At 38.9% G+C, this 19,302-nt stretch overlaps 1 protein-coding gene across 2 annotated transcripts in view; it reads left to right on the top strand.

Moving 5' to 3' along the window:
• The first annotated feature begins 6,554 nt into the window (after positions 1-6,554).
• LOC137020980 (transcription factor SOX-13-like) overlaps positions 6,555-19,302 on the top strand; it is a 30,865-nt gene continuing 18,117 nt past the window's right edge. The window contains exon 1 of one of the 2 annotated variants that reach the window (XM_067387142.1): positions 6,555-6,806. The gene's annotated coding sequence lies outside the window, so the exon portion shown is untranslated. Of the gene's footprint in view, positions 6,807-9,818; positions 10,073-19,302 lie in introns of those variants that run through there. The other variant, XM_067387143.1, reaches the window with a different exon arrangement.

Here is a 19,302-nt window from a genome sequence, read left to right as displayed (position 1 = left end):
CATTTGTAAATGCCACGGTTCTGCAGAAATGCTTGCAAGATGTAGAGTGTTTGGGTTCGTCAGTCTTTTGATGCACAAAAGGCCTGTCCTGACATTGGGAGCTCATAGGGAACATTCCAACCATGGCCAGAAACGTACTCTGTGCAAGTACACAAGTAAACCATTCATATGTTGATTCCTTCAAAAAGCATAAATGCTGAAACATTGCTGTGTTTGTTTGAGCATCCAAGTCTGTATGGGAAACTTCACCTTTAAAGGTTTAGTTCACCCAAAAATAAAAAAATTCTGTCATCCTCATGTCATTCCAAACCCATAAAACTTTCGTTTATCTTCTGAACACAAATGAAGATCTTTTTGAATAAATCTGATTGATTTCTGTCCCTCCATTGACAGCGACGCAACTACCACTTTGACGCTTCAAAAGTTCATAAAGAGATCATAAAACTAATCCATATGAATTGAGCAGTTTAGTCCAAATTTTCTGAAGAGACTTGATCGCTTTATATGATAAACAGATTTAATTTAGGATTTTATTTGCATATAAACATTGATCAGCGAACATAAACAGAAGCGCAACCGAAACTGCTTGGTCTGCGAGAAACGTGCCACGTAACACGAGAATGAACCTCATTGGCTGTTGCGGAAGCTCAAATGTGGCGCGTAACATGAGAATGAACCTCATTGGCTCTTGCTCAAATGTGATGTGTAACACAAAAAAAACTCTCACTGGCTCTTGCGGAAGGTCAAATGTGGCGCGTAACACGAGAATGAACCTCATTGGCTCTTGCTCAAATGTGACACGTAACACAAAAAAAACCCTCAATGGCTCTTGCTCAAATGTGACACGTAACACAAAAAAACCCCTCATTGGCTCTTGCAGAAGCTCAAACATGCCACGTAACAGGAGAATGAACCTCATTGGCTCTTGCAGAAGCTCAAACATGCCACGTAACAGGAGAATGAACCTCATTGGCTCTTGCAGAAGCTCAAACATGCCACGTAACAGGAGAATGAACCTCATTGGCCCTTGCAGAAGCTCAAACGTGCTGTGTAACACGAGAATGAACCTCATTGGCTCTTGCTCAAATGTGACGCGTATCACGAGAATAAACCTCATTGGCTCTTGCTCAAATGTGACATGTAACACAAAAAAAACCCTCATTGGCTCTTGCAGAAGCTCAAACATGCCACGTAACAGGAGAATGAACCTCATTGGCTCTTGCAGAAGCTCAAACATGCCACGTAACAGGAGAATGAACCTCATTGGCCCTTGCAGAAGCTCAAACATGCCACGTAACAGGAGAATGAACCTCATTGGCTCTTGCAGAAGCTCAAACATGCCACGTAACAGGAGAATGAACCTCATTGGCCCTTGCAGAAGCTCAAACATGCCACGTAACAGGAGAATGAACCTCATTGGCCCTTGCAGAAGCTCAAACGTGCTGTGTAACACGAGAATGAACCTCATTGGCTCTTGCTCAAATGTGACGCGTAACACGAGAATGAACCTCATTGGCTCTTGCAGAAGCTCAAACATGCCACGTAACAGGAGAATGAACCTCATTGGCCCTTGCAGAAGCTCAAACGTGCTGTGTAACACGAGAATGAACCTCATTGGCTCTTGCAGAAGCTCAAACATGCCACGTAACAGGAGAATGAACCTCATTGGCTTTTGCTCAAATGTGACGCGTAACACGAGAATGAACCTCATTGGCTCTTGCAGAAGCTCAAACATGCCACGTAACAGGAGAATGAACCTCATTGGCCCTTGCAGAAGCTCAAACGTGCTGTGTAACACGAGAATGAACCTCATTGGCTCTTGCTCAAATGTGACGCGTATCACGAGAATAAACCTCATTGGCTCTTGCTCAAATGTGACGCGTAACACAAAAAAACCCCTCATTGGCTCTTGCAGAAGCTCAAACATGCCACGTAACAGGAGAATGAACCTCATTGGCCCTTGCAGAAGCTCAAACATGCCACGTAACAGGAGAATGAACCTCATTGGCTCTTGCAGAAGCTCAAACATGCCACGTAACAGGAGAATGAACCTCATTGGCCCTTGCAGAAGCTCAAACGTGCCACGTAACAGGAGAATGAACCTCATTGGCTCTTGCAGAAGCTCAAACATGCCACGTAGCACGAGAATGAACCTCATTGGCTCTTGCTCAAATGTGACGCGTAACACGAGAATGAACCTCATTGGCCCTTGCAGAAGCTCAAACATGCCACGTAACACGAGAATGAACCTCATTGGCCCTTGCAGAAGCTCAAACGTGCTGTGTAACACGAGAATGAACCTCATTGGCTCTTGCTCAAATGTGACGCGTAACACGAGAATGAACCTCATTGGCTCTTGCAGAAGCTCAAACATGCCACGTAACAGGAGAATGAACCTCATTGGCTCTTGCTCAAATGTGACGCGTAACACGAGAATGAACCTCATTGGCTCTTGCAGAAGCTCAAACATGCCACGTAACACGAGAATGAACCTCATTGGCCCTTGCAGAGGCTCAAACGTGCTGTGTAACACGAGAATGAACCTCAATGGCTCTTGCTCAAATGTGACGCGTAACACGAGAATGAACCTCATTGGCTCTTGCGGAAGCTCAAACTTGCCACGTAACAGGAGAATGAACCTCATTGGCTCTTGCGGAAGCTCAAACGTGCTGTGTAACACGAGAATGAACCTCATTGGCCCTTGCAGAAGCTCAAACGTGCCACGTAACACGAGAATGAACCTCATTGGCCCTTACAGAAGCTCAAACGTGCCACGTAACAGGAGAATGAACCTCATTGGCCCTTGCAGAAGCTCAAACGTGCCACGTAACAGGAGAATGAACCTCATTGGCTCTTGCAGAAGCTCAAACATGCCACGTAACACGAGAATGAACCTCATTGGCTCTTGCTCAAATGTGACGCGTAACACGAGAATGAACCTCATTGGCCCTTGCAGAAGCTCAAACGTGCCACGTAACATGAGAATGAACCTCATTGGCCCTTACAGAAGCTCAAACGTGCTGTGTAACACGAGAATGAACCTCATTGGCCCTTGCAGAAGCTCAAACATGCCACGTAACACGAGAATGAACCTCATTGGCTCTTGCAGAAGCTCAAACATGCCACGTAACACGAGAATGAACCTCATTGGCTCTTGCTCAAATGTGACGCGTAACACGAGAATGAACCTCATTGGCCCTTGCAGAAGCTCAAACGTGCCACGTAACATGAGAATGAACCTCATTGGCCCTTACAGAAGCTCAAACGTGCTGTGTAACACGAGAATGAACCTCATTGGCCCTTGCAGAAGCTCAAACATGCCACGTAACACGAGAATGAACCTCATTGGCTCTTGCTCAAATGTGACGCGTAACACGAGAATGAACCTCATTGGCTCTTGCGGAAGCTCAAACGTGCCACGTAACAGGAGATTGAACCTCATTGGCTCTTGCTCAAACGTGCTGTGTAACACGAGAATGAACCTCATTGGCTCTTGCAGAAGCTCAAACATGCCACGTAACAGGAGAATGAACCTCATTGGCTCTTGCTCAAATGTGACGCGTAACACGAGAATGAACCTCATTGGCTCTTGCAGAAGCTCAAACATGCCACGTAACAGGAGAATGAACCTCATTGGCCCTTGCAGAGGCTCAAACGTGCTGTGTAACACGAGAATGAACCTCATTGGCTCTTGCTCAAATGTGACGCGTAACACGAGAATGAACCTCATTGGCTCTTGCGGAAGCTCAAACTTGCCACGTAACAGGAGAATGAACCTCATTGGCTCTTGCGGAAGCTCAAACGTGCTGTGTAACACGAGAATGAACCTCATTGGCCCTTGCAGAAGCTCAAACGTGCCACGTAACAGGAGAATGAACCTCATTGGCTCTTGCTCAAATGTGACGCGTAACACGAGAATGAACCTCATTGGCCCTTGTGGAAGCTCAAACATGCTGTGTAACATGAGAATAAACCTCATTGGTTCTCGCACATCAAGGAAACATGCTTGAGCTTCCATTAACCACAACTGATGTGTGAGATGATGAATGTTTATGTGAATAAAAAATGTGAATAATAGCCTAAATTAAATCTGTTCATCATATAAAGCGATCGCCTATCTTGAGAAATAATTTGGACTAAATCTCTCAATTCATATGAATTAGTTTTATGATCTCTTAATTAACTTTTTGAAGCATCAAAATGGTAGTTGCATTGCTTTCAATGGATTTTTCAGATTTCATCAAAAAGATCTTAATATGTGTTCTGAAGATGAATGAAGGTCTTGGAACGACATGAGGGTGAGTAAATGATGACAGAATTTTCATTTTTGGGTGAACTATCCCTTTAACATTCATTGTCATTGTTACTGTGGCTGCAATGAACCTCATGGGGGCGATAGAGATACTAAATTCTTATGTCATTAAACTCGAGTTTTACATTTAAGTACTTTCTTAGAGTATTTTTTCTGTCCTAAAGTTTGAGCAACTGTTAGAAACAAGCGTTCTTAAAAGAATATTTATGGAAAATCTTAATGATTTTTAAGATTTCTCACCTTCCTCAGTGCAACATTGCTTGAATGTTTAGGGGCCTTATTCATAAAGCTCGAGCAGAATAAGTAAATAAACAAAACATTTTGAAATAAACAGTTAGGTTCAATTTAAATGCTGAATGATGTTTTTGAACGATTCGGCAGAAATTTGTTCTGATTCATAAATGAAACGCTAGAATTGCGAGGACGACGTAACATTGAGAGAACATTTGAGGAACGTTTTTGGAACATTTCACACACCGTAAATGGAATCTTTGTAACACGTTTTAGAACAAAAACTCATTATCTTTGATAAACAACAGTGTGAATCACTAATAAACACTATGGACTCCAGGACAAAAGGTGCGGGGTCCATGCCGAAGCGTACAGTGCCCAGATGGACAATAAAGACTTCTTTTCCATGAACCCTTTTCAGAAGGGCTAGAACACTGAGGCGGCGTTCATCAGCTCAGGTCTTTCTCAACCCCTTACAAAGCTTCATTCTGGGTAATCCTTTGGACAAATGAAGAAAATGGGAGAGAGTAATGAAAAAAAAAGTCGCCACCTTCACCTCAGCCCAGCGGGGGACACAAAGGTAGAAGACCTGAAAAGCTCAGAGCAGAACAAAGGTGCGAACGCTCGTCTAAAGCCCCCAGAGTTACTTAGTGACAAGAGAGTGACATGGAAATAAAGAAAGAGAGGTGGATATAAAAGGCAGAGGAAGAAAAGAAGGATGGAGAGGGTTAAAGAAAGACGGAGTGGAAAAAAACACAGAAGAAGTGGTGGTGTTGTGGAGGGGGGGTAAGGTTCTGTAATCCTGGAATAGTGGTAGTCAAGCATCTCCATGGAAACAGGCACAAAGGCCTGTGGTTTCCTATTGATGGCTAATTGTATTCTTCACAGCTCTTTTGTTAATTGTTGTCTGCCCAGCTCCTACTTCCTGCTGGGCCACTACACAAAGGCAGGAACAGAGGGGATTAGAAATGGCACATCGGCTTTGCGCTCTCACCCCTGCGCTGCGATGGCTAGTTGTGCGTGCGCTGGGGGGAAAAAGAGATAGAAAGAGACATAAAAACGCAGGTTTGGAGCGCTTTGAAGGACTCCGATGATTCAGATCGGCTAACCGGCCCCCGTGCAAATGTCACAAGTGGGGGGACTGTGATGGAGCCCCTCGTTACAGAGAACTTTAACACAATGACGCTGCTGTTGGAAAGGTCTTAATTGAGGGTTTGCTCAAAATGTTTAAGTATTGCGTGTCAGGATTTACAGCTTCGGCAAGCATGGATATGGCACGCCACTATTTTTCTGTCATAACACATCTCACACTTGTTTTAAAAAATAAATACAATTTTTTGTATATCTTTCCTCATAATATTAAAGCTTTTTTTAATTTCAGAATTCATTATTTAAACTAATTTTTCTCCCAATTCTTTAGATGACACACAACACGCATCAATAAATTTAGCACCTAATGTGTCAGTTCACCAAGAAAATGTCACTTATGTCACTGCAAACCATCAAAACGAGTTACTTTTGCCTTGAAAACTGTCAAAAAAGCACTAAAGTTTAAAAAAACTAAGTTACCTGGTTGCCTTAAAATTTTGAGTTCACTGAAATTAAAAAATTTGAAAGGCGATTGGTTTAATCAACAGAAACTCGAAATATGTTATCTGAACCACATTAATTATTGAAGTTGATTTGACAAAAGAAAAAATGTGATAACAAATCGAGAAAATATATATTTTTTTATTTTATGGGTTTATGGTAGGATTATACTGAAATTGAAAATATTTTTTTTTAACTAAAAGTATAAAAATGCATGTTATCATGTGCATAATTGTGTGCATTAAAGCTACATTAACCTTATAAAATCACATTAAACAGCAGGCACTCATGGACTCAGCATCTCCCTATCCCCCTTCAAGGATTCCAGCATTTTTCCTTTTACCAAGGGAAACCCGGAGAGAAGAGCTTTCCCTTTAAGAGGGAGGTGAATGACAGGCAGCAGGACCGAGAATGTTGGAAACTGAACACCAGAAAGTCAGTGTGGAGTAAAGGGAGGCTGGATCGGAGAGAGTGCGACGTATTCATCAGCTGTGCGCTTACAGTCTCAGGTTTTGCTGTAAGCCGTTGATAGACAGAGGCGTATTATTCATTGACACGAGGAAACCACATTTGCATGCGGCGTTATCGATTCTGCGGGCCCAGAGACTACGGAAAGACTGAAGGAATAAAGTTTGGGGAGCGCAAAGCGCAGCGCACAGTTCTTTCGGAGTTGGTAAGTGGGGCAAATGGCGCTTTGTTTGAAACTTTACGCACAAATGTTTGCACGTTTGTGTCTGTTTGTAGTGGGATATAGTAAAACTAACAGAAGTAGATGATCCGGACGAGAATTTTGGTACACTGTCATCTACTTGAATTACCTTGGCGTGAGTTTTACACATCCGTGAAGTCAAAATGTCCCAGTTTTATGAACCTGCAGAGTAAACAAATCTCGTTTTGACTAATATTTCTGCATCAAACGAACTCGTTTCTCCTGAAAGTGTCCTGTGGAGTGCCAGGACTGCATGTTTATGCACACGGTTGAATGGGAAATGACAACCTGCGTTCAACATGTTCTCAGTGAATTATTATTAACGTGTGCTGAAAATATATGTAAAGTAGCTATTTAACCTTAAGGGCATTGCAGCTCATTATTGTAGGCTACGTTAAGAAGCAGTTCTTAGTTGTTTTGGTTCACAGAAGTTCCTGCTCAATTTGACATGAACTTTAACGCATATGTTTGAATAGGAAATTAAAGGAGTTATGAATGCACGCTTTTCCAAATACATTTATGTTTTAATCTCATATTGAGGTGAGCTAACACTATAACTTTCTACAAACATTTTTTAATTTGTGTTTTTATCTTCTTAGGTTGCTTTGTTTTGGCTTGTCTATGAAAGTGAACTGAATAGTGACCAATGGGTCTACTAGTGATTCATGTGCTTAAAAGTGCATATAACCAAGAACTTAAAGGTACTTTTTAGCCTCTAATGAAGGAAATTAAAGTAATTTGCATCTCTCATTAGTAGTGGTTGGCGGATATTGGCCTTTCAGTGGCAGATGTCGATATCTAAATATTAGCTGGCAGATGTTATACAATTTAATGACCGCAGATAAGATGCACACAATTAAATCTATCTTACACTATATAAATTAGTTTATTTAATGATTTATAATTATTTAATAATGCATTTAATATTATATCAGTCTAATAATGCATTTAATATATATCAGTCTATCACTGTCTCAGTAGATGAGAATGACTGTATCTGATTTCAATGTATTTTCAAAATTTTTTTTATTTTTTTTTAATTTGGACACCTGCTAAAAGTTGCTATTCAGGCAGCCGGTCTCACAGATTTTCTGTTGATCTCTCTGTTAAAGAATATCAGCCTTCCGGAATAACCAGAAAGCAAAGCACCTCGGGGCAGACCGACTGTGGCGCAATCGCTGAATAGGTGTATAACTTTGATAATGAGTTCTAAGTAGACGTTTTATTGTCTCCGTTTGTGCGTGCAAGGTTAAATAAGCCTGTCCTGCCAGAGCAGGCAGCATATCCCGTCCGTATCCCGCCAAGAACGTCCAGCACCTGAGTTGTGCACCTCCATTGTGGCGGGCATGTCGACAGATCATTAAAGGGGAAGTTGGCGAAGTGGTCGCGAGTGTTTGTCTTCACAGTGGCTGACTGCACACAAAGCTGCCTGTCAGCTGGGAGTCTCTGACCTTTTGCTCTTCCCCTCGTTTCTATCCATCTTATATTTACGCTATGCCTTATTTTCCTTTTTTGCGTCCCTCTCTCCATTCTTATCGATCTCTTTGTATATTTGTACGCTCAGTTTGAGAGGTCAGGAAACCAGTGGTGGTTCTCTTTAGCTGTCAGCGGGTCTATACATCCGGTCTCTGCAAAGTCTTGAGCCCAGATCACTTCATAAGCTGATTTATACGAACTCTGTTGTGTTCTTATCTGACAGTCAAGGCTGAAGTATTCTACTTGATGGCAAACATGCTAAAAAATGCATCGCTCTTCTGGTTTCTAGTGGTCGACGAATAGGGGTTTTCCAGTGACTGATACCTAGATTGAAGTGTGGCTGTTATCGTAACACAATTTTTGATGGGAAAAATATGAAAGGAAAACACTTATTTTTTATGCAATATTTACTTGTGATTTACTAAATGAATCTGAAGTTGTTGTTCATCCATTGACACAGCTGTTGGGATTTTCCAATTAACGCAATCCTGTTCAAATCATCCAAATGGACATTTATCAATCATTTACTCGTGTCTATATCAAGGCTGACACATTAATAAGCTCTAAATAAACACTTTCACTCACCATTGTATTTCTTTGTCATCTCATATTTTCAGCTGGATGATTCCATTAACTTTAACCTCTGTCGATGCCACGTTTGTTAGCAAAATGCAGCCAGTCACAGACTCAACTGTGAAGTATAAATACAGGAAAAGTTTGAAAATATAACTTCTGCTGAAACCTTTGCATTTTTGATGGACGTGACAATATTTCCCATAGGGTAGAGAGTTTAGCTAGGACAGGCGAATGAACAAAAGTCTATTCTTTCTGTTAGTCAAACTTTGACCTCTTCTGCTCGGGGCTGCATTGTTTCATGTGTCCTATTGAGCCGGGGTTTGATGAGAGAGAGACAACAATAGCTTGTTAAGGGAGTTTTTCAGGGCTCGCCACAACATCAATGAAATCAAACAGAGCAGGCCGGAGAAGCTCGCGCTGATAAATGCATTCGATCATTGCGGCTGTCCATCAAATCATCTTCACGCTTTGAGTGCAGCTCACTGACTGCCTTTCTGTTCAGACGCTCGTGTTTGCAGTCAAAGGGCTCAGTGTTTTGGGGGCCTGTCAGAAATATGGAACGTAATTTTATCTGTACAAATGTCAAAACTTTGTTAGATTACTTTGTAAATTCCAGCTTACTATTGTTGGTGTGTTTCTGTTGATGCAAGTTTAATGTTTGGGAACATAGAAGAACATGCTATCTTGTCCAAAATGGTTTCCTTTTTACTTGCAAAACTTTCAATTCAAATGTCATTTTGATTTGCTTTAAATCACTGTTTCTAAGAAGTGCAAATGTCGAAAATGTGCATGTTTTCTTGCTGTGTTTGAAACATTTATCACATTGAGCACATTTTTGTAGATCCATCTTAAGTCTATAGCACCTTAAACGTCTATAAATAATCTCTAATAGCAAGCGTCTTGTCCGAAATGGTAAAATCGCTTTCCGCACGTGAGAGGTGTCAACTGGAAAGTGCCATGAGACTTTCACTCTTCGCCTACGTGTTCCCAAAAACCTCCAGTTTTTGTTCCACCTACCCTCTCTCTTTACCATGAGATGATCTCAGACCCACAGCGGAAATTAGACAGGCCTCCATTAGAACATTAGAACAGAGAAAGTTTCAGCAATCTGACAGCCGCCCATCAAAACGCACATCACTCTCTGGATTTTGTCATAACGGTGATCTCAGCCACTTTAGGTAAGACTTGCTATGCAACTCTGCGTGCTTTGTGTTCAGTTTTGCATTAAGTTTTGCATGCTTTTACACATTTCTATTTTTTTTAATTGCTCTTTAGTGTTATTAAGAATATTTTAACAATGGTAAAACAATATTTTTTCTTTGCATCTTTATTTAATTTGGGTGGCACATTTATTCTGCAGCATTATTTCGTGCCAAAGGTTTTTTATTTTTTTTAATTTAATTAATTAAAAATGCCAAACTAATTAATAATTTTAATTTAATTTAATTTAATTTAATTTAATTTAATTTAATTTAATTTAATTTAATTTAATTTAATTTAATTTAATTTAATTTAATTTAATTTAATTTAATTTAAAGCTGTACGTCTTAAACGTGATATTTTTTTGAGTTTTTTTTAACTACCAAGCAGGTTTGATCCCTTGTGCCGTTGTTGGACTTTTTGAAATTTTTTCGCGTGTGTGATTGTTCTGCACCAAGTTCTGAGATTTATTAAAGAAAGATGGGCAAAAGGTGAACTTTCATGTGATGCAGGCTTGAACATGACTTTGACTTGGACTGAATATGCTGGTTTGGGTGTGAGCTTAAACAAAAGGTTTCACATAAAAGTTTCAGGGGCAAATTGCAGGGTGGATTTATTGCCCTGAATGTATAATTGTTTAAATTAGCAGAAGAATTATGTTGAATGAAATGAAAATTGAAAGAAGACAAGGAAAAGCAAACATGTATCCACTCTTCAAATCTTGTTTGGGTAATAGAAAGTTTCCCATGGCTCCAGATTGTAGTTTCTAGCATGTGGACAATATGGTAAAAACGTCATTCAAAATGACTCAAATTGGCATAATTCCACTTAGTTAAAATTTTCTGGTAATTTATAATATAATAGAGTATTTTCTGGTAATTTAGACCAGTTTTCACTTTTTTTTAATTAACTTTAAATTGCATACAACTGTATAATTTTTTTCTAAACGTTTTTATTTCCTACAGAAACACTATTAATATATCTTATTCAAATGTAAACATCATTGTCTTTACACAAGAAGTATAAAAAAGCCACACCAAATATAAAACATGCTATTCAGCTCAATCATTTACATTTATCTGAATAATAACGTCAGTGCAAATATTGTCAACAGATTTGTGTGAGCTTCATTTGTTTGTTTGTCATGTGTAAAAACACAAATATCTTGCTATCCTCTCTCTCAGTTGGATAAACTGTCATTCTAATACAGTAAGGCCGCTTTCAGTTGTAATGAATGTGACCAGGAAATAATCCCGCAGTCATTTGCATGAACTCCACCGGTCTCTGCTGTGAACTTTGAGAACACTGCGTAGTGTTCCTGCGGGTTGATATTTTAATAAACTACCACAGCCTCACGATTTGTTTTTTTACAAATTAATCAAGGATTGTTATTTATTAATTCTCAAACAAACAGCCCACAGATTACACTGGGTAACTTGAATGACAGTTATTTTGAGGTTTGCAAGGTGACTGGTTAAAATCTTAGATGTGTTGTAATTTGTGGTCTGAAAGTCCCCTTTTACTGGCTCTGAATACTGTTAGCTTGATGTCTTTGAGGCTCTTTCCTAATATTAGGAGATCTTATTATAGACTGTTTTGCATTTCGGCACACTTTAAACATCCTGCATGAAAAATACTTTTTTTTTGGGGGGTCTTCGAGACCTCGTGATTATGTGCATAATTTGTGGTAAACAGAGAGGTAAATTATATTACTCAATCAATCATAACTTTTGATTAGTTCAGAGGAACGTATTAAAAGATTAGAAAGGGAAAATAAGACATGAGTTTTATACATTTTTATTGTTTCAGTGCTATTAGACCTCAAACATAAAAACCTCTGATTAAATTAGTTATGAAATGCTGCCTTTGCTAATTACCATCATGTCAGACTCTTTGACAAATATTTTTTTAACCATGTTGTCTGACACCTGAGCTTTTCAGTGAAAGAGAAATAGCGTGTTTAGTTCCTCCTCAGATCCCAGTTGACTCATCACTAACGTAGAATCACAGAAATGTATCATTTACGACTTACAGAGAAAGCAATTTTAATGTAGTGAAAGCGTGGGGGAAACGACTTTGTCAGAAAGCTGTCGATTTATGTCACTGTACGTATGTGCTGACAAATATCAGCTCTCTAGAGTTGAACCACATTTTAAAGGTTGGGATTTAAATGTAAAAGTCTTTAAAAGACTTTCTTGAAAGTTTCTGTTTGGTGGAGCGACCAGGGAGCATCATGACAATATCAAGCTGAAATATTGAATTTCTCTAGAGAAAAGTACATCATTTTACTGCTGACTTAAATAACGTGATTATATTAAAGTTTGCACTTTGCACTGTTCAAAAATATAGCTAGGTTTTTTTAGAAACGGGGGTTGCGTGTGTACGTAAGTGGGAGTGTGTGTATCTCTCGCCTCTGCTTGCTTGTGCAAAACGTTAAAGGAGCTTCTCTGAGATGTTATCAGAAAGTGTGATACTGCATACAGATGTGGCTTCTAAATACAAGCTCAACATTTGTTAGCAGAGACACTTTTTCCAGTCGCTCCCTCTCGTGCTGCATTTGCTCTGCCTTTCTCTCGACATTCTTCGCTTTCGTGATTTAGAGTTTGTTTGTGCCATATTTGCCTGTTATTTCAGGTTCGTTCAGATTATTTTCAATGTTGAGAACATCCAACACATGCTTTTAGAGTTGATTTAAAGTTTAATAGTTAACCAAAAATGAAACTTTGTCTTCATTTCAAACCCATATGGTGAATTTTTTTAAAGAATCAATGCAACAGTTTGTTGCAACCACTTCAATCAAGCTCAAAAACTGCAGAAAAAGTGCCATGAGGGTGAGAAAATAAAGCTAAAGTGTTCATTTTTGGGTCAACTACTCCAATCTCATAGAGAGAAAACTTCTCAAAAGCAGAAGTGAACTTGATGTTCACTCAGTTGGAGGAGGTTGAACCCATCTATTGGCATAATTCTGGGTTTTGCTTTCATAACATCCCAAACAATTCCATCATATCCTTTTGGTCTTCCTCCGTCATGCCTCCTTCTCCCACCCTTGTTTCTCTATTAGCCGTTGTTTCTCAGTCGTGTGGTGAGTGTGTATCCTGTTTTTGACAGCAGGAGCCCACGTGCTCCGTCCTGCGCCGGTGAAGTGTCCGGCGGGGTGGGGAGGGAGGCGCGGGGTCTCAGGATGTCCTGAGAGGTGAAGGTTTCGTCTTCCTTTCCTGTCTGGGTCCTCACGTTGAGCGATGGAGCTCCGCTATCTGCCCCATCTGAAAGTACTGCCAGGTGGTACTACGGCGAAGAGGGAACGGTTGAGTTTCTGCCTTGTTTTAGATTGACTGATTTGTTCTACGCTGAAAAAAAAATTGGCCTAGGATTTTATTTGAAACAATTTTCAATCAGAAATTGCTATTAAATTGAACAAAAAATAATTATTAAAGGGCAATATTAGGCTACTTAAACATGAAATTCTTTAGTAAGACGGAACAATCCAACAATCTTTAAAAATCTTTTTTTTTTTTTTGTATTTTTAAGTAGTTTGTGCAAAAATTAAGCTTCTTTCGTTATTTAGGCTACTCACCCGTTTACCATAGTTTTGTGTGAGGAACCGAATAGTTCACCCAAAAATGAAAATCATCCCTACTAGGTGTATATGACTTTCTTCTTTCAGCCGAATCGGAGTTACACCGTGTAATAATATGCGATAAAAGGTAGCTTTCCCATGTTAATCCGCGACAGCGACACGCAACGTTTCTATTTTAGAAACTTTTTTTTTTTTTTTTTTTTGCGACGTCGCGGCTGGATCAACAACACAAATTTTAATATAATTTTAATATAATGATGAAATGGTGTAATATTCATTCATTTGTATTATGTAGGCCTACTTATCCATTTTGTTGCGAATGCCAGTAACTTGCCGAGAGAGCCCGCCCACGCGCTCATCTGATTGGCTGTGATTTTTGATTGACATTATCACGTCTGAAACGCGTCACTTCTGGTGTGGACAGCCAAATTGTTTGTTGCTGGAATCTGTCGGTGCGTTCCAAACGGGATATATCGCCCTCCAAAGGGCACTTCGGAGTGAAAATAATCATGGCCGCCATGTTGAAAGATCGTTAGAAACCAAAGTGCTCAAAACTGGCCACTTCAAAGATTTCAAAGGGTACAACTGATGGACACTTCGGGCCCCCATGATCCTTTGCACAGGGAAGTTCTTTGACGTCACAGAATGGGTACAGGAGGTTATAGGAGTTTGATTTTACTGTATATTTGTATGATTCTTGAATAAAAAACAAAAAAAGGAGTTTGATTTTACCTATAAATTTATATTATTTTTCTTTACTACTGTAATATGTATATGAGTTAGATCTGGTACATTATTATGGTCAAAACGACATTGTACTTCAACAAAAATACTTTACAGCTCCCTTTATCAGTCCATTCAAATGTTTAAAATACATAGGCACAAAATAGCCTACATGCGATAAACCTAAAATAAATAAAAAACTAACACTAAACAAATGGCGCAGCTTGCACAATTTGCTCATCTTTGATTGTCTCGTTAAGATGACGCAGAAGTGCGTTCCAAAAGAAGAGGTTTTTTTTACCCCTACACCCTTCATCCCTTCGAAGCTCTCACTCCGGAGGGTAAACCCTTTGAAGGGATTAGGGCATAGGGATGAGCCCTTTCCGAATGGAACGCAGGGTGTACTTTTTGAATGGGAGAAAGTGTAAAGCGCAATATGGCGGAATAAGTCCCGCCTTCTAAATAAGAGCCAATCGCCGACTGGTAAAGCCATCGCGTCACTTCAGCGGCCATTAGAATTGCCGGTTTCTATAGAAACAGTCAGACCCGTGCCTCCTTAAAGTCCCTTTAAGACAAGTCATTTCACTCGGTGGCCATCTTTGAAACGCCTCTCGGGAATCCTGGGCATCATGCCCTATCTCTTTGAATGGGGAAACATCAAATTCTCCAAAACTGTTCACCAACCTTACGATTAAATTTCATATTTGAAATCACCAATGAAATCTAACAACAACCGGCTCATACATTTAGTTTCTAAACGCTCGAATCATGACAAAAAACTGTATTTTTCAGGCTGGATCAAGTTAATGCGCATGTGCAGACCTAAATGCGCATCTCTTCGGAGGCGCGCGTCTGACTGTTTCCATAGAAACCGGCAATTCTAACAGCCGCTGAAGTGACGCGATGACTTTACCAGTCGGCGATTGGCTCTTATTTAGAAGGCGGGACTTATTCCGCCATATTGCGCGTTATACTTTCTCCCATTCAAAACTATACGAGTGACACGTCTTGTGTTATTCTATAGTCTTTGATGATGCCCAGGATGCCCGAGAGGCGTTTCAAAGGTGGCCGCCGAGTGAAATGACTTGTCTTAAAGGGACTTTGTCTTATCGCACCGCATCTGGTTAGGACGCGGTACTATATTAAATAATATCCTGGCTCTTCCCAGTTTTGTAGTGGCATTGAATAGTGTCCAAAAAGTGCATCCATCCATCATAAAAGTAATTCATATGACTCCAATGGGTTAATAAAGGCCTTCTGAAGCGAAGCGATGGGTTTTTGTACTTTACTCGACTCTCTCAGTTATTATAGTTTATAAAGTTTTAAATATGGATATTTTTCTTACAAAAACCCATCGATTTGCTTCAGAAGGCATTTATTAACCCACTGGAGTCATATGGAGTACTTTTATGATGGATGGATGGATGCACTTTTTGCACACTGAAAAAATATTGGTATATGATTTGAAACATTTTTCACTCAGAAATTGCCTGTTAAGTTCATAAATAATTCTGAAGAATCTGCAAGTAACGCAGTGAATTAACCATGAAGTTTTGAAGTAGAAAGACTGAAAAAGTTTTTTCTTGTAAAAACTACTCTAATAATGTTTGTTATACAAATCGAAAAGGTACACAAAGATTTCGAACATACAGTAGCACATACATCATAAGGACTACTTTTATGGACCTTGACAGCTTGAACATTGTGCAAAATATCTCCTTTTGCATTCCCCAATTTTAAAATGACATGAGGCTGAGTAGATTATGAATGAACTGTCCTTTTAAGATATTGTTTTGGAGCAGTGGACTGTCCTAAATCATTCTGGTTGTGGTTTTTAAGTAGGTTTTAAACACTACAAGGTTATCCTCAGCACCCGCTGCTTCCCGACAGATCTTCACTTCGGCCTTGAGACTGAGACCTGCGGTTGCTTAGAATTACCTGTTGTGTTCCTCGTAGCACAAAACGGCCTGATCTGGTCGCCATGACAACCCCACAGATGCACCGTCTTTTCTCAAAAGACCCCTAACTCGTTTCAAAGGCCCGTAGACATTCAAGGACGTGCCAGCAAGACCCAGAGCCTTCTGGAGCTGGTGATGTTATGATCCGTACCTTTGGATAACAACATCTAATGCGTCGCACACAAACCGCTGCACGGACACACACTCGTATGCTTATATAAAACAAAATGAAAATGGTCCATTTGAATCAAGATTGGACATAAAAGTGTGCCAGGCTTAGAAAACAGCACATTTTAATGTCTTTCGCTTTTGTCTTTCTTTGCCTGAAGGGGGTGGCGGAAGGTTTTTGTGCAGCTTTTTTCGCAAAGGGGGCCCTTCACTAACATCTTTTATTCCCTTTCTCTTGTTATATTTCTTTATTCCAAGTGTGTTTTGTACTCGGCCTCCTTTCATTGCCCCCTCCTCTTGTCTCTCAGATAAATGCCACACTAGCCTTTCACTTGGCGCCACAATAACCGGACTGTTTTAGGCCCAGAGAGGCACAATGAAAGAGGCTGCTTTTTAACCTGCGCTTCTCAAAAGCACAAGGAGGAAAAAACGGCGGCGACCCACTCTCCTTTCTTTCTCTTCTCCCTCTCTTTTGTGTTCAGAGCGTGGTCGTACCATCATCCCATTTATACGTCTTATTTAGAAGGTCTCAAAAGAACATGAGCCCAAAATTCTGATCTTTAGAGCTGCTTTTGTTGAAAGTCGACTGGAGAAAGTCGCAGACGATGTATGTCTGTGTTGATGTATTGTGCTGATTTATGGGAAATGTACAGTATATGGGTGCTTCTTTAGCTTATGGCCACTTTTGTCTTGGTAGACTTTGGAAAATAAGATTTTAAAATGCACTCAAACTATTTTTTTGTGTCTATTAACAATGCCAGGGGATTTACATGCATCGCATGCAAAGTTATTGCTACTCTAGATTACATACAAATTTACTGATTCCAGATTACATGACAAAAATTGTAGCTAGTAACATAATCCATGTAATGTAATTTGACTACTTTTTGATTACTTTTAGATTACTTTTGATTTGAACAGGATAATCTTGTACCATATTGATATAAAAATACAAAGAGAAATTCATTTTTTCTTTATCATCAACAACATGATGTTTGGTTATATAAGCAGTAGGTTATATAAACATATATAAGCAGTAGGCTTTTTTAGAAAGGAAAATTTGAAAGTAGCAGTAGTGAGAATCAATGAATTATGAATAATTTACCGCCATTCTGAGAATAGCATGTAATCAATGAAAAGTAACTGTAGTCTAATTACAAGTATTTTTAAATGTAATATAATATAATTATATATTATATATAATAATATAATTAATGTAATTTAATTTATAAAACAGTTAGTTCCTGTCCTTGATTCTGATTGGTCAGTAGCTGGGTTTTATTCACGATAAACACGGCTATGACCGCTTCACCCAACGGTTCTGTGTATCGCTACACAACACCCTTAGCAACCACTCTTAGCAACGTGAACTGTATGTTCTCGGTTGATATTGTTCATTGAAACTTACTTTATTATGTAGAAGAGTATTGTGAGAAAAAGATCGATTTAGCGAGTTTATTACCTGCATTCAGATTTAGCATTTTCCTTCAGGTCAGTCCTACGTTCATAATGAAAAATCAGTTTAAATGTCCGATGTATCATCTTGTCCTTCTAACATTTAAGGGGTTTTCCCGTGACTAACAGCCTAGTCAAAACATTTGTCAGTTGTGTCTTGTTCCATTTTCAAAACAATTCAGTCTCTTTGCAATATAAAAGTCTTCGCTACTGACTGACACACTCATAAAGACAGTCTTTGCTGCCATCTAATGGCGTGAAAATGTAACTTCTGTTGCTGTTGGCGGTCAGGGACTATTTTTTTTCCGGCGGAAGGAAGGCTTTTAGAAAAAGTTTACTTCATGAAAGTTGCATTGATGCATTTTTCTGGCTTTAATATTTGTATTGTGTGGTAACCATTTTATAAAAGCAATAAGGTACTCGAGGCTAGTGTTGTATCGTGAATAAGTCACTGCTTAAGGGGTTGCAGGCACTCCACTTCACGTTGTGTCTAACGACACCCTTCAGCTGTAACTTATTCACGATACAGCACAGCCTCTTGTACCTTATTGCTTACAATACACACTTAAGTAAATACATGTATGTATGTATGTATTTATTTATATATACATAATAAATATACACAGTACACACACACATATTATGTAAACACAGACTTTTATTTTTGATGCGATTAATCATTTGACAGCACTAATTTATTCAAATATTACCCGAAAAACGCACACGATTAATAATAATTATAATATAATATATAAATAATTATATACTATAATATACATATGATAAGTGTATAAAATTACAGCTTGATTGGAAACTACATCCAATGGTAATATTCTTTGAAGTGAATATTTGATTCACTTTTAAGTACACTAACTTTTGATAAAACTTCTTGGCTAGTTTTTAGTCTGGAGACTCTTATCAATTAGTACATGTGTAATAAAGAAAAATTGAAATAAATTTATTATAATCTGCTATTTGTTTTAAAATATATCATTTTAAAAAATGTAGAAAATTATTTAAAAAAACAAAAATAACCATTTGTAGTTGAAGAATCACCAGTACTACTCTTTTTTTTTTTTTTTTTTTTTTTTTTTTTTTTTTAAATTCCAGAAAGATTTAAAGGAAGTTTAATAGCTTTAACAATATCATTATTCAAATCAAAAGTGTATACGGGTCACAACAGTCTGGAGTCTGACAGTCTGATATCACAGTTTCCGGCTCCAAACACAAGCAATCAAAAGCAAACTACAAACAGTGGTGCTCTATTACTGCCATGAAATCATTCATCTTTTTTGAATTGTTAAAATATTGGTGTCTGGGACACTGT

The sequence above is a fragment of the Chanodichthys erythropterus genome, chromosome 6 (assembly GCF_024489055.1).
Source record: "Chanodichthys erythropterus isolate Z2021 chromosome 6, ASM2448905v1, whole genome shotgun sequence".
NCBI lineage: Eukaryota > Metazoa > Chordata > Actinopteri > Cypriniformes > Xenocyprididae > Chanodichthys > Chanodichthys erythropterus.
Note: the sequence above shows the minus strand (reverse complement) of the source record. Positions and strands in the feature narration are given on the sequence as shown.